The 23656-nt window shown below is 38.0% G+C and overlaps 1 long non-coding RNA gene across 2 annotated transcripts in view; it reads right to left on the bottom strand.

Annotated features, from left to right (window-relative positions):
- The window catches only part of LOC144291396 (uncharacterized), a 69768-nt gene that overhangs the window by 29244 nt on the left and 16868 nt on the right, over positions 1–23656 (bottom strand). The window contains exon 4 of one of the 2 annotated variants that reach the window (XR_013358656.1): positions 15142–15303. The exons of the other annotated variant lie outside the window; for it this stretch is intronic. This is a non-coding gene — a long non-coding RNA (uncharacterized LOC144291396). Of the gene's footprint in view, positions 1–15141; positions 15304–23656 lie in introns of those variants that run through there. 2 annotated transcript variants of the gene reach the window in all.

The raw sequence follows: 23656 nt of genomic DNA, 5'->3' as shown, positions 1-23656 counted from the left end.
GAGGCTGGAGAAGTAGGCTGGGAACAGATTAGAAAGGATTTTGTTGAGCTGGAACCTCCTCTTTTAGGCATCAGGAAGTCACTGAAGGAATTCATCTGGAGAACAATATAGTCAGATTTGAAATTTGGAAAGGTCACTCCAGTAACAACATACCAAAAGAAAAAACTGCATGGGTAAGAAGGAAATCAGGAAGATCAAAAAGCAGCCTATTATTATAGTTCAGGCTGGAGGTGACATGCTTGAACTAACACAAGGCTACTAGTGATGCTGCAGAGAAGACAGGCCTGACAGATCACTTGAGTGAGCACATGGGTATTGAAGGTGAGAGAAGAAAGGAAGCACTGGATAGCTTAGAATGTTATGGACTTCGGATAGCAGTGGTGGCATATCACTAATGCAGACAGTGAAAAGAAAAGTGGAATCGTTTCAGAGTAAAGAAAGAGGAACCACATTACTAAGCTCTGGGGATGTTGACTAAGGGACTTATAAGACCTCCAGCTGAAGGTACATATTTAGGGTTATCCGTTTTTAAATTATACCCAGAGACAAATGATGTTATCCAGGGAGAGAATATAATGAGAAGAGGAATAATAACCTTGGAGAAAAACAAAGTTAATCATACATTCAAGTAAGGGGTGCTCTAAAGAAGAGGTCACAGAAATACAAAGAAATCCAGACTATGTTGTCATGGAACTCAAGTGAGAAAATAGTTGAAAGAAATAATCAACGCTGTTAAGTACCACAGAAAACCTGAGTGAAGTAGTGACTGAAAAATGTTCATTGGATTTGGCAATTGAGGTAAAAATAATATAGTGGTAATTTCAGTGGAATTGGGAAGTTAGAATTCAGATTTCAAATGGAGGGCAATAAAACAAAGGTATATTCTTTTATTTTGTGATGTATTTACTATTTTATTTATTTTATTCAATTTTTTATGTTTTATTTTATAAAGCTATTATTCCAGAAAGATTGTGGAGAAGACAAAAATAAAAAAGGCATTAGCCAGGGGGAAAAAAGTTTCAAAGAATATGTTAGACTTCTTTTTTTTTAAGATTTATTTATTTATTCACGAGAGACAACGGGGGTGGGGGGCAGAGACATAGGCAGAGGGATAAACAGACTCCAAGCAGGAAGCCCAATCTGGGACTCAATCCTGGACTCCCAGGATCACACCGTGAGCCAAAGGCAAATGCGCAGCCTCTGAGCCACCCAGGCGTCCCTGTTAGACTTCTTTTTAATGTCAGTTCATAGTCTTCCTTTTAAGAAAATAGGATCACTAGCAGTTTGGCCTCTAAAATTTTCCTGGTAGCAAGAAAATTCACTACTAAAAATTTTGAAGTCATTTGAAACAACAGAAACTTTAACATTTTGGAAATCCTTGGCAACAGAGGAACAACCTTCTAAAAGCAGGGCACCATAATGTCAGATACTGGCATAAAGACCACAGGAATGTCTTTCAGAGATCCTACACATCAAAAAGCTATTGACACCGTAGAGGCAGTAATGCCTGGTGGTTAAGAATGGTTCTGGGGGTGCCTTGGTGGCTCAGTCAAACATCCAGCTCATGATTTCAGTTCAAGTCATGATCTCATGGATGGTGAGATGTAGCCCCAAGCTGGGCTCCGTGTTTAGCAGGAAGTCTGCTTGAGATTCTCTCTCTCTCTCTCTCTCCTTCTCTCTCTCTCTCTGTCCCTGTGCCCAATCACATCCTCTTTCCCTCTCTTCCTCTCTCTCTAAAATAAAGAAATAAATCTTAAAAAAAAATAGTTCTGGAATCACCTATCCAGATTCAAGGCCTGGCTCTATACCACTTTGTGATTGTGCCAGAGTGAGGTGGTCTTCAGTCTCAGTTTTCTCACCTGTGAAATGGAGATAATAACTCAATGTACATCATGAAGTTCTGTCAGGAGTAAATGAGATAACATTTCTCTGACACTTAGTGATAAGAATGATAATGCTAATTTGGGATATTTTGCTAATGAAGATGATGATATTGATTATACACAGTTGTATAGCTCATATTAAGAACTATGGAACTGGATGAGACCATGAAGGCAGGGAGTAGAGACAGAAAAGAGAAGAGGTCTAAAGCGTCTTCTGGCATATAAGATATTAGGATTTTGAGAAAGAACCAACAAAGGAGACTAAATTGGAACAGTGAGTTAGGAGTAAAAGTAGGAGAACAAAGTCATGGGAGCAATGGAAAGTGTTTCAGGAATGATTGAGTCAAATGATACTAATAAGTCAAGTAAAATGAAGACTGGATTTAGCAGGAATGGGAGCAATGGAAAGTGTTTCAGGAATGATTGATTGAGTCAAATGATACTAATAAGTCAAGTAAAATGATCACTGGATTTAGCAGGAAAAAAAAAAAAAACAAACAGAAATCTTTGGTGACCTTGACAGGAGAAGGCTGGTGGACACTGTTTGTGTCTCTATGTTAGCACATGTATGTTACTTTGATGATTTATGTCCAAGCCACTGAGGAGGCAGATTTTTGTCCATCACTGCATATGATCCAAATAAGGAACATGATATTTTCTGGGGGCTTCTCAGATAGCTAATGGAAAGACATACGTTCTGCCATTGGATGTGACCAAGATCGCTATCCTTGGGAATTGTTAGCAGACATCTTACAGTCTTGAAAAAGAACAGTTTTGGCACAGAAGGAATAGAAGCTAAGCAGAAACCAGTTGATGATGACACAAGTAATTATCCAGCTACCCAAAGATCAACATATCTCTATTTAATTTCCCCAAAGTCTGTTTACCTCAAGATAGTTATACTAGCAAGAAAAATACCATTTTTACATAAGCCTTATTATATGTTTCTGTTATTTGCAAAACAAATATCCTTAACTAATAGTTCAATTTACCAAGGCTGAAATTGCATGAACTGGCTGAGGGAAAGGGTAGTGTTTCCTGGAGGAATTTTGCACAGTCAATAAAAACTCCTATCACAATCTATACATGACCAAATCCTGATCATTTTCATTTCTACATCCCCATTCTGAAGGCGTTCTAATGATGTATAAAATAATTGTTAAAAGCTAGAATCTGTTTTAAGAGAATTCTGTGACAATAGTGATCAAATTTGAGTGTCTTATTTCCTATCCATTTCTGGCTTAAATATATTTGTCTATCTTGAGCCAAGCAGCAGTTGGTGGTGGTGAGCCACTGAGTATAAGTAAGATGTTGAGTTTTGAAAAGATCTTGGCAGAGGAGAAAATGTGGGGCCTTTTCCAACATGGGTGAGGCATGAGTTTGAAAGCCAAATTCAGAGACTCAAGATTAAGTTTGCATTTGATGAACACCAGGGAGAGCCTCAAAGTTCTATACACTCCAAGCATCTAAGGATGACTTGGTCTCTTGTGAAGGGTTCTTAGTCTGACCCCTACAAAGCTGAAAGAGCATATCTAGAAGGCTAAATATCCCTTTTTCTGAGGGCAGGAAGGTATGAGTAGGAAAAGGGACAGGAAGACTCTCTGCTGTCTAGATAGTCTAGCTGTCTACCTTCTATACAATTCCCCAGGGAGTTAGGCAGGTGATGCTTTGCTTCCCATCACTTAGGGAACCTTCAATATTTGTACCCAGGTCTACATCAAGAAAAATAACAACCTTTTAGAATAACAATCTGAAAGAGAAAGAGCAAGATTAAAGGATATAAGTATCCAGTGAAATAGTGCTGCTGGACAGATTTATGACAAGTTGTACAAAAAACTTGAAGAGCATTTTAGTAGAGTACACACACACAATCTAAATATATATTTAAGTCTAAGTAGATATTGGTAGACTGGGAATGTGTTTTTAAAAGTACTAAATAAGAATTCTTGAAATGAAAGTGGAATCGGTTTAGAATAAAAGTATTTAATTATCTCAGCAAAACCCAGAAGTTGAAGATGGTGGCAGGGTTGAATTAGAGTGGAGAGATTAGGTGATAAAAACATTCCTTGGGGCACCTGGGTGGCTCAGTGGTTGAGGATCTGCCTTTGGCTCAGGACATGATCCTAGAGTTCTGGGATTCAGTCCCACTTGGGGCTCCCCACAGGGAACCTGCTTCTCGCTTCTCCCCCTGCCTGAGTCTCTGCCTCTCTCTCTGTGTCTCTCATGAATGAATGAATGAATGAATGAATGAATATATAAAAAATAATTTTTAAAAACCCCACATTCCAAACCTCTCATCTGATGGGATGAAACACAGAAAAGAAGCAAGTGAAAGTTTGCTAAAGGACTCATCTTATTGGTGTGAGTGCTATGATAATTAGGAGGGAAGCCTCCAGGGTGTTGGGGGGGGGTGGCGGGAGGCAACTGTTCTCTCTTTTCACAATGAATATGTACATCAAATCATCACATTGTGCATTTTAAATATATCACAATTTTATTGTCAGTTATACCTCAATAAAACTGAAAAAATGGAAGAGAGCAGGGAGGAACAAGATAGAGAAAATAAGTCTAGTGAAGTTTTGAATTTCTTCATCCTGCTGTACCTCTTGGACTTCATCTTCTGTGAATCAGTACAGTTCCTTTAAGTATGGATTTAAAAATATATATATCTTGCTTTTAAACAGTAGGAGAGAAATGTGTGTCTGACTTAGAGCAGAAGAGGAGTACGTAAAGGTAAAGGGGAATAGAATGAATAGCAACTTGAGTAAACCAGAGAAATAAGAATAAATTGCAAACAATAATGTAAAATAAGAAAAAAATTAAGGAAAACAGATCAATCAGTCAATATGCTCAGTGTTAATGGACTACATGCTTCCATTAAGTCAGTCATATTGGATTAATAAAAGAAGAAGTTAGAGAATATTATTAAATATAAAGTAATTTGAAAACTGAAAATAAAGAAATAGGAAAAAAATACCAGGTAAATCCAAGCAAAGTAAAAAAGACGAATAGCAAGGTTAATATCAGACAATATAGAACTTAAGTATTATATTAAATTCAATAGACAGGGAAAAGCACTAAACCAGATAAAAAGGGAAGTCATATCCTCATAAAAGGCATAAAAGAATGCACTGTATGAATGTACGAGTCAACACAGGTGCTAACCATATAAAGCAAACACTATTATAATAGAAGGGGAACTAAAAATGTATTTACAGCTTGAAATTGAAATACATCTCTTTTCAAATTAGAGCCCTAGTCAGAAAAAAAAAAACCCCAGAGAATTTGAAAAGTATAACCCACAATTATAAATACATAGCTTATATATCTTAAATAGAGATCTAGTATCTCTCCACACTCTAACTCAGCATAGTCTTATTAGAGGAGAAATGAGTGTGTAGAAATGGCCTACGGCCTCTCTCTGGCAGCCTAAGGGACAAGGAGAAAGGGAACAGAAAAAGAAAGAGACAGGAGGGGGAAAAGAAGGACTAGGAGGATAAGGAAGAGGGAGGGAGGAAGAAAAAGATAGAAGAGGGTAAAGAACAAGAAGGAGACAGAGAGAGAGGATCAGGGGAAAGGGAGGGGGAGACCATGAGTTGAAATTCTTTCCCTGCGTCTCTATGGCTTCTGTGTAATGAACAGCATGACACATTGAAATGAATGAATGTGTTTTTAGAGATTTAGAAGGTAATAGTATTTAGCATGGAGACAAACTTTTCTGCCTATTTATCACATGAAAAGCAAAGAACACCCTGAAGTGATATGCATAATGATGCTTAATTTAGATTTTTTGGTTCTGCACAGTCCTTAAATTCTTTTCCTGGAAAAGCTATTATTAACTGTGCTAATTGTAGTTCAGTGCAACAGCTCTCAATGCTTGTCATGTTTAGAGGGTGTTTTTCAGTAAGCTTCTGAAAGCTCTAATTAATAGAAAAGACCAGACTCTCACTGCTTCTTCTATACATGCTTAAAGTACAAAAGATGCTTGATGAAACTACATTACCAAATGATCAAAATGGACTTTTCCCAATCAAATAAATGTAGTTAACACGACCATAAATCTCAGTAACACAATACATGAACTAAAATATTTATTATTTCTAAGGTTATTATTAAATGCTTTCATCAGAATATCTAAATTTCTTTTCGTTCTCTCATCAAAAAGAAATAAGTAACCTTGAATATTATACTAAATTCCATTATATCTACTCATTTAATTTTTCAGAAATTCTGTTATCAGAAAGGGAGACAGAACATAAAGACTCCTAACTCTGGGAAACGAACTACAGGTGGTGGAAGGGGAGGAGGGTGGGGGGTGGGGGTGAATGGGTGACGGGGACTGAGGGGGGCATTTGACGGGATGAGCACTGGGTGTTATTCTGTATGTTGGCAAATTGAACACCAATAAAAAAATAAATTTATTATTAAAAAAAAGAAATTCTATTATGAAAATTTTCAAATATTTATAAGTTGAAAGAATTTCACAGTGAAGACCTATATACTCACCCTTTAGAATCTTTTTCTTTTTTAGATTTTATTTATTTATTCATGAGAGACACAGAGAGACAAAGAGGCAGGGAAACAGGCAGAGGGAAAAGCAGGCTCCAGGCAGAGAGCCCAATGTGGGACTCGATCCCGGCACTGGAGGATCATGCCCTGGCCTGAATGCAGGCACCAAACCACTGAGCCACCCAGGCATCCCTCACCCCTTAGATTCTAACATTAATATCTTACTATCTTGTTTCATTCTATATCTATCCAACTCTATTCATCCATTAATACATCTTGGTCTTTCTTTTTTTTTTTTAAAGATTTTATTTATTTAGTCATGACAGACGCACAGAGAGAGAGAGAGAGAGACAGAGAGAGAGGCAGAGACACAGGCAGAGGGAGAAGCAGGCCCCATGCAGGGAGCTTGATGTGGGACTCGATCCTGGGACTCCAGGATCACACCCTGGGCTTAAGGCAGGCGCTAAACCACTGAGTCACCCAGGGATCCCCTATCTTGGTCTTTCTTTATGAACCTCAAAGTAAATGGAAACACCAATCTCCTTTTTCTTAAGTACTACAGCAAACACTAGTGATTTGGCTTTTGACACAGGCAAGATACATTTATCTCCACTACAATAAGCAGGAAGATGCAAGGCACATATACTAGCATAGGAACTAAGACCCTGAATATATGACTTCCTACTCATGTCTAGAAAATAAGGCAATAGCTAAGTAACATCTTGAGGTTCTGTGGGAAAATGAAAGCTACAGAGGTTATTATTGATAATAATAAGTAATAAGTTCATTTTTCCTTAAGATTTCTTCATCTAAAACTATCAGAGACTCCTATAAACAAGCCAAATCCTCTGATTTGTCACTGAGGAAAAATAATGTTTAAGAATTTTGCTACTCAAGCAATAGAGAAGATTAAAAAGAAGAAACAAAAAGCACCTGAAACCTATAAGTGTTAATATTTCGTGACTATCCTTGTCCAAATATCTCCATTTATTCATTCATTCAGCAAATAATTTTTGGGTGCCTACTGTGAGCCATGGGACACAAAGTTTATGTCCTCAAGATGTTTATATTCTAGTCATATGTCAGGTTGTAATAGATGCTCTAAAGAAAAGTAAAGAAGGGTATTAGTGCCAGAGATGTTATTTTGGGTAGGGTTGTCAGGAAAATCCTTTTTAAAGAAGTGACATTTAAGCAGAAGTATGGAGGAGAGGGCAGGAAGATGGAGATGGCAAAGGGGATTGCAAAAGTACGAAAGTTGTGAGGTGACATGGCATTCGGCACATCAGAGGAATAGTGAAGACAGTGTAGCTGGAGTGTCCTGAGGGAAGGGAGAGAATGACCTGAGATTAGAGAAGCTACAGGGGCCAGATTCTACTCTGAGATGGAAAGTACTATCATGTACTATCATGTACTCAGAGAGTACTATCCTGACAGTACTCATCAGAGAAGGATCTGATTTAGCTTTTCAAAGAATCACTCTGGCTGTGTGCAGAGTGCTGCATGAAGGCAAGCATGGAAGAGGGAAATGAGAAAGAAGATTCTAAGGGGAATCCGGGTGAAGAGCTGATGTTTGGACTTGGGTGGGAGCGGTGGAAGTAGTATATACACAGACCTATACATAGACATATATTTCAATAATTTTACGTGAATGGGACCATGTATATGCTGAATGTGTTCTTTAAACTTTTCTTGTTGGGCAGCCCCGGTGGCGCAGTGGTTTAGCGCCGCCTGCAGCCGGGGTGTGATCCTGGAGACCTGGGATCGAGTCCCACATCGGGCTCCCTGCATGGAGCCTGCTTCTCCCTCTGCCTGTGTCTCGGCCTCTCTCTCGCTCTCTCTGAATGAATAAATAAATCTTAAGAAAAAATTTAAACTTTTCTTGTATACTTATTTTTCTTTTACTTTCCCATTCCCTAGTCCTCCATCCCACACTCCACACTCCTCCCTTCCAGTAACCAATGTAAGAAGCCAGCCATTTATGCAACGTTTCACATTTCTCTCCATTTCAGAAATCATCCATGGAGGACTGTTGTTTAATGTCTTGCTTTATGAAAACTGAATTATATTATCTTACTTGCTGCGTGAATTGCTACTACTTTTGCTTACTTGTCTATTTGGTTAGTTGTCTTTTTCTTACTTGGTAGGCACATTGTAAGTATTGACTCTTTTTTGTGTTCTGTTTTCCTTTATCATATGAATTCCATAACCCTGACCTCCAAGCTCCTATGTGATCACTTCCTCTCTAGAATGACCTAGAACCCTAGATGGTAGAGGCTTCCTGGGGCTACTCATCTCTGGTTAGTCTCACGGTCCCTTCTTTGTCTTCTCAGCATTCCCATCACTGAGTAAACCAATTCCCTGCTTTAAATTTCCTATATTTTCTTGGTTCAGCCCTGATAACTCTTCAATAGTATTTATCCTTGTGCCTCAATCAGAGGAAAAGCTAAAATATTTTTTTAAGCAATGATTATCATGGAGGCCTCCCACACTTCAGCAAATTAGTGGGAACTATTTGTTCTTACTTATTCAACACCACATGCAACATAATCAGCCAAACAGTGTTGACTGAGTATCACTTAATCACCACCTCCCAAAATACAGTGTCAAGTTTCCCCATCACCACAATGCTGCTACCATCCTCTTAGGGGCCAAAAGGCAGACCACCCCAGGATGGACAGCTACTTTGAGTTAAAAGTAATCAAAACTTAGAAGATTCAGGAAAAGTTCATCTCCCCCACAACTGACTAAAAATACTTTAGATAGACACCCTGCTCCAGGAAGAGAGCTATCATCAGAGCTAACTACAGTACACTACAAACTAGATACCATAGACAGGAAAGAACATAGCAGGGCCTGTTTGATCAAAGTCCTTTCTGTCCCACTGTTTCTGAGTGGTAAACAACAGTTTACCAAACATCAATCCTCTTATGTCTTCCTGAGAATTGCATTCCTTCCCTTTGAAGTACCAGATCCCTATCTCTTTTTTCTTAGTTCAGAATGACTTATATATACCTCCCTTGGTTTGACTATCTTTGGTATATTTCTGAGTGTGTGGATTCTCCATAGGTAGGAAATTAAGTTTTATTTTCTTGTATTAATCTCTCTCACGTCAATTTGATTTTAGCCCACCTAGAATTACCTACTAGGGAACAGAAAATTCTTGCTCCCTAACACCTCATTAATAGATTCTGTAGTTTCCAGATTTAGTTCAAAATTTCTCTGTCCTTCATTCAATTCAGAAACAATTCAATTCAGAAACATTTTTTCATCTAGGACTCTACTGAACGTATTGGTTATTAAGATTTTTTTCTCTTTTGGCCTCCATGCTTTCTACCACCCAAACACAACTGTCAACATTTATTAAGTGACTGAGCAAGTATCTATTGAGAGTCCAATATCTGCCAAGCACTATGCAAAGCACAAGCCAGGTCCACCAAGAGATAGTCCTTCTGGGATCTCAGCAATTTGGCAATTATAATGTAATGTGATAAAGGATATTTTGAGATGACTGATGTCTCATTCATAAAGCAAAAATGGCAGAATTTTGAGATGACTCCCTAGATCCCCTACCCTCGGTCTACACACACAGTATGATCCCCTCCCACTTAAGTATGGGCAGAATTTGTGAATATGATGGGAAAGTCACTTCCATGATTATGTAATGTTATATAAGCTCCTATTTTAGCAGATTTCCTGCTGGCCCTGAAGTGCCAAACTACCATGTTGTAGAGAGGGCCATGTAGTAAGGACCTGAGTTGAGAGTAGGTCCCAGCCTACAGCTATGAAAGAAATAGGAACCTCAGTTCTACAGCTGCAAGGAAACAAATTCTTCCAACAAGCTAAGGAAGCCTGGAAGCCTAATTTTCCCTGGTCAAGTCTCCAGATGAAGACACAGCTGGCCAACATCCTGATCTTAGCCTTAGTTCCTGAGCAGAGTGTCCAGGATACCTAAGGCACAAAAACTGTGAGAAAAGAAATTTTGTTGTTTTAAGCTGCTACATTTGTGGTGATTTGTTACAAAGCACTACATAAAGAAAACAAACTTCACAGGGGTAAGAGGAGGATATTAGTAGTACACACAGGAAAAGACCTAACCAGTCTATGGTGAGGGATGGCTTTTTAAGAAAGACCTAAAACTGAGATCTGAAGACTGCAGGAGTTAGTTTAAGCAAACAGGAGGGGAATGGGGAGAGGAAGGATAGAGAGGTATTCCAGATAGAGAATCCAGGAAATGTGGTGGGGTAGAGGGAGAGACAGAGGGAAAGAGGGAGAAAGAGGAACACAGTCCATAAACTCTTCTTTAAATCTCTGGTAGTTTGCTAATTACCGTGACTCTAAACCATACTTAGAACATTCTTTAGGATCTTCACACTAGGTTTCTACTCTGCCCAACCACTCCCATCCCATTCTATTGTTTAGCCAAAAACCTTCACTGGTGCTAGGAAAGATCTGTGCATTTATTTTGCAACTCCTATCCCAGAAATTCTGCCATATTAAATATCCTAGGTCCAGAGAACAGTTTCTTTGACTCAACAACAGGTCTGCCTCATGTGTTTCACATAACAAGTGCTTTATCATCTCCAGGATGCTATCATATACTACTTCCTTAGTCTCTACCCAAGACCCCATGCCTCACTCCCAACAACAGTGCACTTTGTAATACCCGTGTGCACCTCTGTTCATAGTATCCCTGGCTACGTAGTCTCTTCTTCGACTTTTCCAAGGTTAGGGCCATGTCTGGTTGATGTTTTGTCTTGTTTTCACTTGTTATCATATCATAACTGCTGCCTGGCTGCTTTACTTTCTTATGAGCAAGGCTTAATGACATCTGAGCTATTCAAAGAAGAATGAAAGCTCTCACCCAGAGCCCCCAGACCACTCTTCAGATCTTCCTTTTTATGGGGTATTTTTATGGTTTTGAGATATGGACAATGGGCTAGGAATTCATTTTTTTTTTGTTATTAGTCAAGTGTAAGTATAGCTAAGCTTTTCTGAGTGTATATTACATACCCACCATTGTGTAAAATATTTTCCATGGATTACCTTGTCCCGTGCTCACAGCAGACCTACAGATATGCGTAGTAATATTTTCCTCATTATACAGACAGGGTAACTAAAGCCTGGTAGGTAACAAAGCAGGGATGCCAGCTTCAGCACACTGTTTGTCTAGAGCCCAGGTTTTCAACCACTATTCCATGATGTTTCTTCAGTCTGAACCCAATCATTTCCCACTCCCTGAGGTTCTCCATGATCACAGAGGCAACCAAATAATGCTGGGCCTAGGAAGCTGTCCCTTCTCCAGAGGGTTTTATATTCTGGCACAGAGCTGGGAACTGAATTGAGACTGCTTGGATTTTTCCACAGTTCTGCCATTGATCAACTTTGTGATCTTAATCCCTTAGCCTCAGTTACTTCATCTCTAAAATGGGGTCCATAATAGCCATTTCACAGGGTAGCCATAAGAATTCAATAAGATGATGCAAATAAAGTGTTTATTCCCAGAACTGGCAGCTTGTAAGCACTCAGGAAAAATGTGATTACTATTATTCTGGTCCTCAAGGGAAGTAAAGCAGATACAAATACTTCAATTAATGCACTTCCTATAGTTAAAAAAACAAAATTCCTCAAATCAAGCCTGCTTTCTTTCTTTCTTTCTTTCTTTCTTTCTTTCTTTCTTTCTTTCTTTCTTTCTCCCTTCCTTCCTTCCTTCCTTCCTTCTTTTTTAATTTATGTATTCATGAGAGACAGAGAGGAAGACAGAGGCAGAGACACAGGCAGAGGCAGAAGCAGACTCCACGCAGGAAGCCCGACGCAGGACTCGATCCCAGGTCTCCAGGATCACACCCTGGGCTGAAGGCAGATGCTCAACCGCTGAGCCACCCAGGGATCCCCCTAAGCATTTATTTCTATGCATTAAGATGTTAAATATCACATATGGTGAAAATGGAAATATTCCTTTGAAACACTATCTTAACATTATTTAAATTATTAATAATAGACAGAGGGAAGGCAGAGTATAAATGAGTATCATTATGTTTGTGATTTTGAATGGTGAACATTAAATTACATTGTTGTAAACTATGAAATATTTCAGTTGATTCCCAAATATCCAATAACTTTTCAATAAGGTAAAGAGGATGGTGTTCAAGAGAGAGGCTCAAAAAGCAGCTGCAAACCCAATATATCAGAGAGGAACAGTATATTCAGGACAGGAGGTGGGACTGGCTCTTTCACTATTTTCACTGTAGCTAATGAAAGGCAAACCCCAAAATGTTCAGAGCTCTAGGACTTTTCCGATAAACACTGGAAATGGTGAGTATGATTCATGTCCAAGATTGATTTACTGAAAAATACAGATGTGGAGAGAAAATTTCAGCATTTTAATCTTTGCTAAATATGGTCTCCTTGAAATATAGTGGGGAAGGTCTCAACTGCAAGCCAAGAGATGTGGGCTCCAGTGCTGGCTCCTCCTTAACTAGCTGTGTGGCCTTGGCAAGCTGCACCATCTCACTAGGCTTAGCATCCTTATCTTTAAAAAAGAGAAGATAAGGAGCCCTGACTGCTGGACCCGACACACTCCCTCTAGCTTGAATATTCAGTGGAATAAAGGACTTAGTATCTTTATTTATTTTTGCTGTTTCTTATTTTTAAAGTGGATGATCACCTTTGAAAGCATACATCTTAAATAAAATATGGATTTGAGGCACCTTAGAAAGGCATCTTGATGGCCACTGGCTGGAAGAAAATAGATTGTAACCAGCAGCTGGAGTCAATACAAAATTAAATGAAACAGCGAGAGTATTCAAATATTTTCCTAGGCATGGAAATAGACCTTTCAGAATTATCATTTTCAAAATCATAACTATTTCAAAAGGTACATGGTTAGTAACCATGTAAAAAATAAGGTACAGCATGTTATAAATAAAACATGTTTTACATGGAAACCTCAATTATAGAAAGTAAAGGCTACTTATGAATTATTTTCAGACATTCAAGTTAAATTATGAATGATAACAGCCCAAATTTCCAATTAACTTATGTTTCAAAATAGTATACCATTTTTAAAATAAGGTTCAATATAATCATACTTCTGTAATTCCTCTAGATATTCTTGCTTCAGAGAGCTGTGCAAGCCCAGACAAACAGACTAACCCTTCATACCCCAGTTTCACACATGAAATGGGAATATTAACAGCAATGCTGTACACAGTCCCTCAAACCTTCACAGAAGAGTAATATGTTCCACTAAGCGAGACTGGTAGCTGGCATTGGAAGTACTTGTCAATGGTCTAGTGGAAAGTCTTTTCAAAACTGATAAAATAGCATTTCCCTTGGCAACTCATGGGAATTTTACTGGTATCCTACAAAATCTCTGACTCCTGGTTTATGAATCAAATTTTTATTTTCTGTTGCTGTTGACAGTGTTATTTCGTTTGTTTTACTTTTGTTTTTGGTCTTCCTTCTCCCAGAAACTATGATTTATGAGCAGATGTGTTAGTTTGCAAGCATATCTTGAAGCTATAACTTTCTTACCACTTTCTTTCTGTCAGAAGATGATCTAATCCTTGAGTCAAACTGTATTACAAACACCTAATCTTATTCTGGTCCTGATGAAATCAAACACTTCGGAAATATGTCTCAAGTCCTTAGATCTGTCCTCTCTGCATTCCTCAAGATACATAATCTAAATTGCCAACAAACTTCTACCAAGAGAGTTGGTAAACAAGAGTAGAAAGGTAGTCAACAAGTGAGAGGGTAAGCTAATCAAAGAGATTCTACACAAGGAGAACACACAGACACAAGCACATGCATATATACACATGGATACTTACCAAATGTTTTCACCAAATGCCACATTTAGGAAATATCAGGAAATTATATATACATTATATCCATGGTACATATGGGATTACTATTCTGCAGTTACCCTCAGTAAATGGTAATTGTGTGTCTTCTAGGTGGTCTTGACAAAACTGATCTCTCAATTGAAGGAGCTGTCTTCCAACATGGGTGATCTGCTCCTTTGGAGCTTTTACTTTGGTTGCTCTGGGAAGTTTAATAGTCATTTAGTCAACCCTCAAGTACTCACTGAGGAAGCTCTAACTAAACATTGTGATTTGAGTGCTGAGATTAGTGAGATATTGCTCCAGGGAAATTGATGTTTTGAGTGTTTCTAGGGCAACAGTTCATCTCTCCCAGCAGCAAGTCTGTTGATAATAAAGGGATGGGAATATTGAAACCCTTTTAAATTAAAGAAACACCATATTTGAAGATTAAAGTCAATGGAGAGATGCAAGCAAACATACACTAATGATACAAAGAAATACGCTGTTTAAGTAATGACATAGTTACTGAGAACAGAAATTGAGAAAAATTCACTTGATTAAATGTTTAGGTAATTTTGGTTTGGCTTTGCCCGTTACTTTCTGAGGTTTTTCGATAGAGTTTCATTATTGATCTGCCTTTAGCTACCTAGGCTAGCTCTGTTGCTAGTCCTGATAGCATCAGAGAGGAGTCTAGGGGCAGAGCTGTAAAATACTTAAGCAAATCCATAGAACAAAGGCAACTATTTCTTTGCCTTTCTTTTTTGTTTCCTATCATTCCACCATTCTTCTTAGAATTACCTTTGCTCTCTATTATTTAATCTCCATTATTGATAAGCCTAGAAAACAGACGTTCTCCTTTAAAAGAATATTCTCAATTATAGTATTTTCTCTTTTGAAGTCTGCAAAGACTCAGATCAGGAACTAGCAATCTCTTAGAAATGAGTGTCCTTTTTCTACTTTTTCCTCATATTCCTGGTGAGCAGAGGGTTGAGAAGTGGAAGACACAAGTAGTTTTGATGTTTTATATCTACCTTAACGGGAGAATGAAGGAAGTCTTTCCATCTTCAGGATCCTGTTGCTTAATGCTAATATGAGTAGAGAGGATCAAATTGTTACCAACATATAATATTTCATTAATTGATGATACTTCAGAGAGAAGCATAACTTCAAAAAGCTTGACAGAATAAAGAGGGATGCTACAGAAGGAAATCTGGGAAGAAAATTAAAGGCAACAAAATCACACAATCTATCAGCCACCAGATTAGTAATCTCCCTGGATGGGTAGTTTGTTTGTTTACTGCTTGTTTTGGTGGGAAGGGTTTAGAATACAGAGATTATAGTTTTAAATGCCCAAGATACTCAATTCAAGTAAAAAGGATAAGCTCATTTTACACTTGTCCTTGAGCCTTCAAAGATAAGAAAGTTCCAGGAAGTTTGTATCCAGGAGAAAATATAGGTTCAAAGGTTTCATGGTAGGGAGAGTACTTGGTAGTTTAGTATGCCAGCTTACCCTACCTTCTTTTTAACAAATTTACATTGTAGGTACATCATGATCTCCTTCTAACATCCACCAAGAGGCAAAAGCTTTTTTTTTTTCCACCAAAGTAGCTACAGATACAGAGGTGCTTTATTTTAATAGGGTAATTTGAAAAACAGTTCCCTAAAGAATCAGAGTTTAATCTTATATACATAGAAAAAGTGAATGGAAATTTCCAAACAGTACATTGTGTGACTAGTGACCTCTGTAAGATGTATATGTTTGTTTTTCCTTTTTAAAACAAATGTGTTATTTTAATATCTACTCACTAATGAGACCTGTCAATGATTCCAATTGACAAATAGCCAATGCAGAAGGATTAGAAAGAGCATGGATTAATAATTTCCTAGGAGGCAGAAAGGAAAATTATCATGCATGGTGTGGTTAAAAGCAACCCTTCTAGAGCCTTAAGTTCTTGGGAAAGGGAGAGTCCCCAGGGCTTTACAAAATAAATTTTAAAAAATCAAAACCCTCTACTTGCTTTACCTATCTGAGTACCTAGATCTCTTAAAGCCAAGGAAAGAGAAATATCATTTTCTAAGTTTTCTCTGATCCAATCACTCTCTTTAGAACCTCATTTCTTCTTCATTGTACTAGAGCATTGCCATTATGCTTCTCCTGTATTTGAGCAAATGAGAACAGATGAGAGAGGACTAGGCAAATTAAAAATATCAGTCTATCTATCTATCTATTTATGTATTTTTACTTAACTTCAATTTGCCAATATATACTACATCATTAGTTTCAGATGTAGTTTTTAATAATTCACAGTTGCATATAACTCCCAGTGCTCATATAAGCCCTTTTTAAAAAAGATAACAACTCAGTAAAGATTATTGGATTATGTTATTTGGTAAATCTATTTCTGGGCTATTCCTAAAAAGAAAAGATCACACCCAAGGACCACGTTAGAATAAATTTATTTGAAAGCACTCCTTATCAGCTGCCAATTAAAAAAATTCTCAAGCAGCAATGAATTTAATCAACATAGATCTTCTTAGTCCCAGGCCTGAGATGCTGAAAGGAACGAATAAAGTTAAGAAGCTTTTACTTGTAACTTTTCATTCTGGCAGATTAAACAACTAAGTCTCTTTTTCCTAAATTATTAATATTTCCAGGTAAGGTGGGATTATTCAGAGGTTATTTTCAATATAATTCCCAAACTCTGGCACAGGATTAGCAACATCCTTCTAATTCTTTTAATTTAAAGAATGGTGGGAAGGAGGGGGGAATAAAATCATTTAGCACTGTAAATAGTCTAGCTGATAAAGAGCTTTTGTTCTTTTTAGTTTGTCTTATTATTTAATTATGTATAATTAACATAAAATGTTTACACGTAAAACCATCAATGTGATTCATCATATCAGCAAGAGAAAAACCAAGAACCATATGATCCTCTCGTTAGATGCAGAGAAAGCATTTGACAAAATACAGCATCCATTCCTGATTAAAAGTCTTCAGAGTGTAGGGATAGAGGGAACTTTCCTCGACATCTTAAAAGCCATCTACGAAAAGCCCACAGCAAATATCATTCTCAATGGGGAAGCACTGGGAGCCTTTCCCCTAAGATCAGGAACAAGACAGGGATGTCCACTCTCACCACTGCTATTCAACATAGTATTGGAAGTCCTAGCCTCAGCAATCAGGCAACAAAAAGACATTAAAGGCATTCAAATTGGCAAAGAAGAAGTCAAACTCTCCCTCTTCGCTGATGACATGATACTCTACACAGAAAACCCAAAAGCCTCCACCACAAGATTGCTAGAACTCATACAGCAATTTGGTAGCGTGGCAGGATACAAAATCAATGCCCAGAAATCAATGGCATTTCTATACACTAACAATGAGACTGAAGAAAGAGAAATTAAGGAGTCAATCCCATTTACAATTGCACCCAAAAGCATAAGATACCTAGGAATAAACCTAACCAAAGAGGTAAAGGATCTATACCCTAAAAACTATAGAACACTTCTGAAAGAAATTGAGGAAGACACAAAGAGATGGAGAAATATTCCATGCTCATGGATTGGCAGAATTAATATTGTGAAAATGTCAATGTTACCCAGGGCAATTACATGTTTAATGCAATCCCTATCAAAATACCATGGACTTTCTTCAGAGAGTTAGAACAAACTATTTTAAGATTTGTGTGGAATCAGAAAAGACCCCGAATAGCCAGGGGAATTTTAAAAAAGAAAACCATATCTGGGGGCATCACAATGCCAGATTTCAGGTTGTACTACAAAGCTGTGGTCATCAAGACAGTGTGGTACTGGCACAAAAACAGACACATAGATCAATGGAACAGAATAGAGAACCCAGAAGTGGACCCTGAACTTTATGGTCAACTAATATTCGATAAAGGAGGAAAGAGGGCAGCCCCGGTGGCCCAGCGGTTTAGCACCACCTGTGGCCTACGGCGTGATCCTGGAGACCCGGGATCGAGTCCCGTGTTGGGCTCCCTGTATGGTGCCTGCTCCTCCCTCTGCCTGTGTCTCTGCCCCTCTCTCTCTCTGTCTCTATGAATAAATAAATAAAATCTTTTTAAAAAAAAGGAGGAAAGACTATCCATTGGAAGAAAGACAGTCTCTTCAATAAATGGTGCTGGGAAAATTGGACATCCACATGCAGAAGAATGAAACTAGACCACTCTCTTTCACCATACACAAAGATAAACTCAAAATGGATGAAAGATCTAAATGTGAGACAAGATTCCATCAAAATCCTAGAGGAGAACACAGGCAACACCCTTTTTGAACTCGGACACAGTAACTTCTTGCAAGATACATCCATGAAGACAAAAGAAACAAAAGCAAAAATGAACTATTGGGACTTCATCAAGATAAGAAGCTTTTGCACAGCAAAGGATACAATCAACAAAACTCAAAGGCAACCTACAGAATGGGAGAAGATATTTGCAAATGACATATCAGATAAAGGGCTAGTTTCCAAGATCTATAAAGAACTTCTTAAACTCAACACCAAAGAAACCAACAATCCAATCATGAAATGGGCAAAAATACATGAACAGAAATCTCACAGAGGAAGACATAGACATGGCCAACATGCACATGAGAAAATGCTCTGCATCACTTGCCATCAGGGAAATACAAATCAAAACCACAATGAGATCCCACCTCACACCAGTGAGAATGGGGAAAATTAACAAGGCAGGAAACCACAAATGTTGGAGAGGATGTGGAGGAAAGGGAACCCTCTTACACTGTTGGTGGGAATGTGAACTGGTGCAGACACTCTGGAAAACTGTGTGGAGGTTCTTCAAAGAGTTAAAAATAGACCTGCCCTATGACTCAGTAATTGCACTGTTGGGGATTTACCCCAAAGATTCAGATGCAATGAAACGCCGGGACACCTGCACCCCGATGTTTCTAGCAGCAACGTCCACAATAGCCAAACTGTGGAAGGAGCCTCAGTGTCCATCGAAAGATGAATGGATAAATATGTGGTTTATGTATACAATGGAATATTACTCAGCCATTAGAAACGACAAATACCCACCATTTGCTTCAAGGTGGATAGAACTGGATGGTATTATGCTGAGTGAAGTAAGTCAATCGGAAAAGGACAAACATTATATGGTCTCATTCATTTGGGGAATATAAATAATAGTGAAAGGGAATATAAGGGAAGGGAGAAGAAATGTGTGGGAAATATCAGAAAGGAGGACAGAACATAAAGACTCCTAACTCTGGGAAATGAACTAGGGGTGGTGGGAGGGGAGGAGGGCGGGGGGTGGGGGTGAATGGGTGACGGGCACTGAGGGGGACACTTGACGGGATGAGAACTGGGTGTTATTCTGTATATTGGTAAATTGAACACCAATAATAAATTAATGTATTGAAAAAATAAAAAATAAAAAAATAAAATGTTTACATAGCAAAATTGCATACAAATGTATAATATTATCTAAGACCTGGAACAAATTTTCATAACTGATACTCTATACAGAAATGTATGTTCGAAAAATTCATTCGAACTTTAAGGGAAAATAAATAATTATTTTAAGTACAATTTTTTCGCCCTCACATCTTAAAACTACCCCCAAATTGCTTCCAGTATCATGTAAAATAAAGACAGAATTCAATAAAAGTACTTTTTTTTGGGGGGGAAACCAACTAGGGGTGGTGGAAGGTGAGGTGGGCGGAGGGTAGGGGTGACTGGGTGACGGGCACTAAGGGGCGCACTTGATGGGATGAGCACTGGGTGGTATTCTATATGTTAGCAAATTGAACACCAATAAAAATAAATTTATAAGAAAACGATAAAAAGCTTTTGTAGGGATATTTGTTTTGGTGAAATAAATTGGCACTGATGCATAGAAACTGATTTGAGGGAAAAGGGATACCAAAGAAGACACAATGCAAGAATATAAATTAAAAAGTAATATAAGGAAAAGGTTTCATGACTGGCAGTAAATCATTAATTCATGGCCATTTATTGATACTATACTTCCAACAACATGCTACAAGTAATACTAAAATCTTTATTTTTAGAGACACATTTATTTATCTCAAAGGCTTAAGGAACTATTCATTCCATTTAATACACTTTTCCAATATATTTGGTGTAAGATTCTAAATAGAGCAAATATAGTAGAATTTTCCCATTCTTATCCCTATTATGTTTTTATTTTTTTCTAGAGGTATTTGGAGGATCATAAGACAGAATATTTGAGGTTCCATGTCCACATTAGATAACTGATTTGACAAACCCTTAAGTTGTGAAGATCATTTTAAGGTTTGTATATATTCATCCTTGGCCAATATGCTGGAGTGGACTTATTATGCATTGTAAGAATTAATTATTAAACTTCAAGAGGTTTTCAAGCCAATTGACATCCCAGGGGTAGTCTGAAACTGGCCCCATGTAGGAGTATTTACATCATGTTAATTGTCAAATGCTATGAATCAGGACTTCTCTAACCCCATCTCCAGAGCTAGTTAATAAATATTTACCAGTAAGTATAAGTACACCGTTGGTCAGAGCTATTCTTTGACTTTTTCATAATATGCCAAGGAAAATAAAGCCTATTATATAATACAACTTTGACCAAAATGCCTTCTAAAATATGTTATGTTTATTTTTTGTATTAATAAATTCAAAATTTAAGGAATTGGTACTACTAAACTTAAAAAATATGGGCCAGTCAAATCACATTAGATTTGGCTTCTCTGTTTTTATTTTAAAGTTGGAAATGATGTCCTTCAAAGATATATATTCATTTTACTCAGACACAGTAAGTTAGTGAATTTCTCCATTCACTCTAGTCTCTTCCTGCTGTCCCACCTGTTCTGAGGAGTTAACTCTGCTGATACAGCAATTTGACATCTGAAGAACACATTATTTTATAAGTAACTATATAAATGAAATATGTATATTTACATAGTCATTTGACATTACTCTGCTGAAGTAAGACAAAAAATCAGAAGGCAATGCTCAAATCAATAGAAATTAGAATAAACACCAATTAAAATGCAAAAAGACCTTAGGGGGAGACAGCTTCCCAGGCCCAACATTATTGGGTAACTGTGCCGGCCAGGGAGGACTTCCAAGACAGAGGAAGGACCAGGTTGAGACCTAAAGCAACACCATGCTTTACTAAATAAGACCTGAACTCTTGGCAGTTTCTAATAGGCAACCAACACATATTAATACTGTTTGTACATCAACTTATTACAGTGTTCTCCATCTAAATTGTCATAGGAAAAATAAAGTTGTTTCATTCATTTTGGCTTCAGTTTCACATCTGGGCAAAGCACAATGCTGGTAAATACAGCTCTTTATTTTCCTGGTGAAAAATGGACCCTGGGTCTCTGCATAGGAAGTATTTAGCGCCTTTGTGGCAGTGTTCAGTTTAGCCAGACTGCAAATAAGAGAGTCATCTGTGTTTAAACATGGAAAGGGTTCACAGTAAGGGAAGAGATCTTAAACTTTTCTCTTTTCCTGGGTGTGGCTCTTGCTTAGTATCCCTGAGGAAATGAGCTGTTAAGGGATGTGCTGCTCTGTGCATCACAGCTCTGAAAGGAGATACCTTCAAACCACCAAAGTAAACCCTCCTTTGTGGATAATTTAGTAGGTTGATTAGAGCACATTTGATCACTGACCAACAGAACAGAAACAACTACGAAAGCTGAAGGCTCATTCCAGAAACATCTCTGACCAAAGTTTTCTTGAGCTTTAACTTCATGGTTTTATATTTAATCATTTCAGCATTTTGCTAGTTAAACAATTCTGATATGAAATGTGAATCCCAGAAAGTGCAGTTTCATTCCACATAGCTGGAAAATTGGTAACACATTTTTCTCTGCCACTTGTTATCGATTCGAAAAGATCATCCCAAATCCCCACTATTTATTCTGTTCATTAAATTGTCTTATCCCATGGTTTTTCCAGAAACTTTAACCACAGTTCTAATATCTCTTTGTAAATGTTGTCTCATTTGAAATAACTGCTTTAAACAAATATTCTAAACTCACTACCAAATTTATGGCAGCAGATTCAGACTCGAGCCCTCCAGATCACTTGTCTACAATCCATACGACACATAAGAACAAAGTCTTCCAGGGGCAGCTTGGTGGCTCAATGGCTCAGGTCATGATCCAGGGTCCTGGGATTGAGTCCCACATTGGGCTCCCCATAGGGAGCCTGCTTCTCCCTCTGCCTATGTCTCTCCCTCTCTATCTCTCATGAATAAATAAATAGAATCTTAAAAAGGAAAAAGAACAGACTTCTAGTTCAGGCAGGGCAAGCCCTCCAGATCGCTGAACTGTTACCTCTTTGATTCACATCATCACCATTACTTACAGATTTTCTCTAAATTTGTATTAAAGAAATCAAATATCTTTGTAAAACTGTATAATGTAGACATTATAACAGTATTAATTTTCTTTATTAAAATCCTACTTCAGTGACTTTAACTCTGAAAAGTAAAATGACAATGTTTTTTCTTAGAACATACCAGATATCAGAGATATTGATGTTTCCGTGCAACAGTGATATTCATGAACTTGATCAATGTGTCATCATTTAAGAATCCATAAGAATAGGGATCCCTGGGTGGCGCAGTGGTTTGGTGGCTGCCTTTGGCCCAGGGCGCGATCCTGGAGACCCGGGATCGAATCCCACATCGAGCTCCTGGTGCATGGAGCATGCTTCTCCCTCTGCCTGTGTCTCTGCCTCTCTCTCTCTCTCTGTAACTATCATAAATAAATAAAAATTTAAAAAATTAAAAAAAAAAGAATCCATAAAAATAGGATATAAGCTGGTTGGTGTGGATCTGGCTGTGTCCACCACTTTTTCTTGTCTGGGAGGGCAACTGGGCAAATGCTGAATTCTCTCTACAGTGAACAGCAGGTGACCAGGAAGGACAGAAATGCAAGGATTCCCTGACCATGTCCCATTGATTCTGAATAATTTGAGGCCACGTATTATAACACTAGAACTTCAGAGTTTCAAAGTATGAGGTGGTCTAGTCCAGACTGAATCCTAATCAAGTAAATCTCTGAATGCGCCAAGCAGAACCACCCCTTTCTGTCCTTTTTCCCAGGGATGGAAGAACTGGTGGTGGTCTTGGAAAGCACTCCAGCTCCAGCTTTAGCTCTAGTCCTAGACTCTAGGTCTATCCCTCTTATCTACGGAACCATTTTTAAACTGCTAGGAAACTCTAGGTAGACCATATATCTATATGAACTGCATATTTATATAATCACTCTCTGGATGTGTTTGGATTCTTCACTATGAAAAAGGCATTGCAAATCTCACATAGTTATCTGATTCCAGGTTTGTTCCCTGTTAGATTCCAGGAGTTTTATTAAGCAAAGGAAGAAGCCCTTCACAGTTGATCTTACCTTCACATGCTGGCATATAGTTCTAGGTATCGA

This window comes from Canis aureus, chromosome 20 (genome assembly GCF_053574225.1).
Source record: "Canis aureus isolate CA01 chromosome 20, VMU_Caureus_v.1.0, whole genome shotgun sequence".
Lineage (NCBI taxonomy): Eukaryota > Metazoa > Chordata > Mammalia > Carnivora > Canidae > Canis > Canis aureus.
The sequence above is the reverse complement of the archived record's forward strand: the minus strand, read 5'-3'. Positions and strand labels throughout refer to the sequence as shown.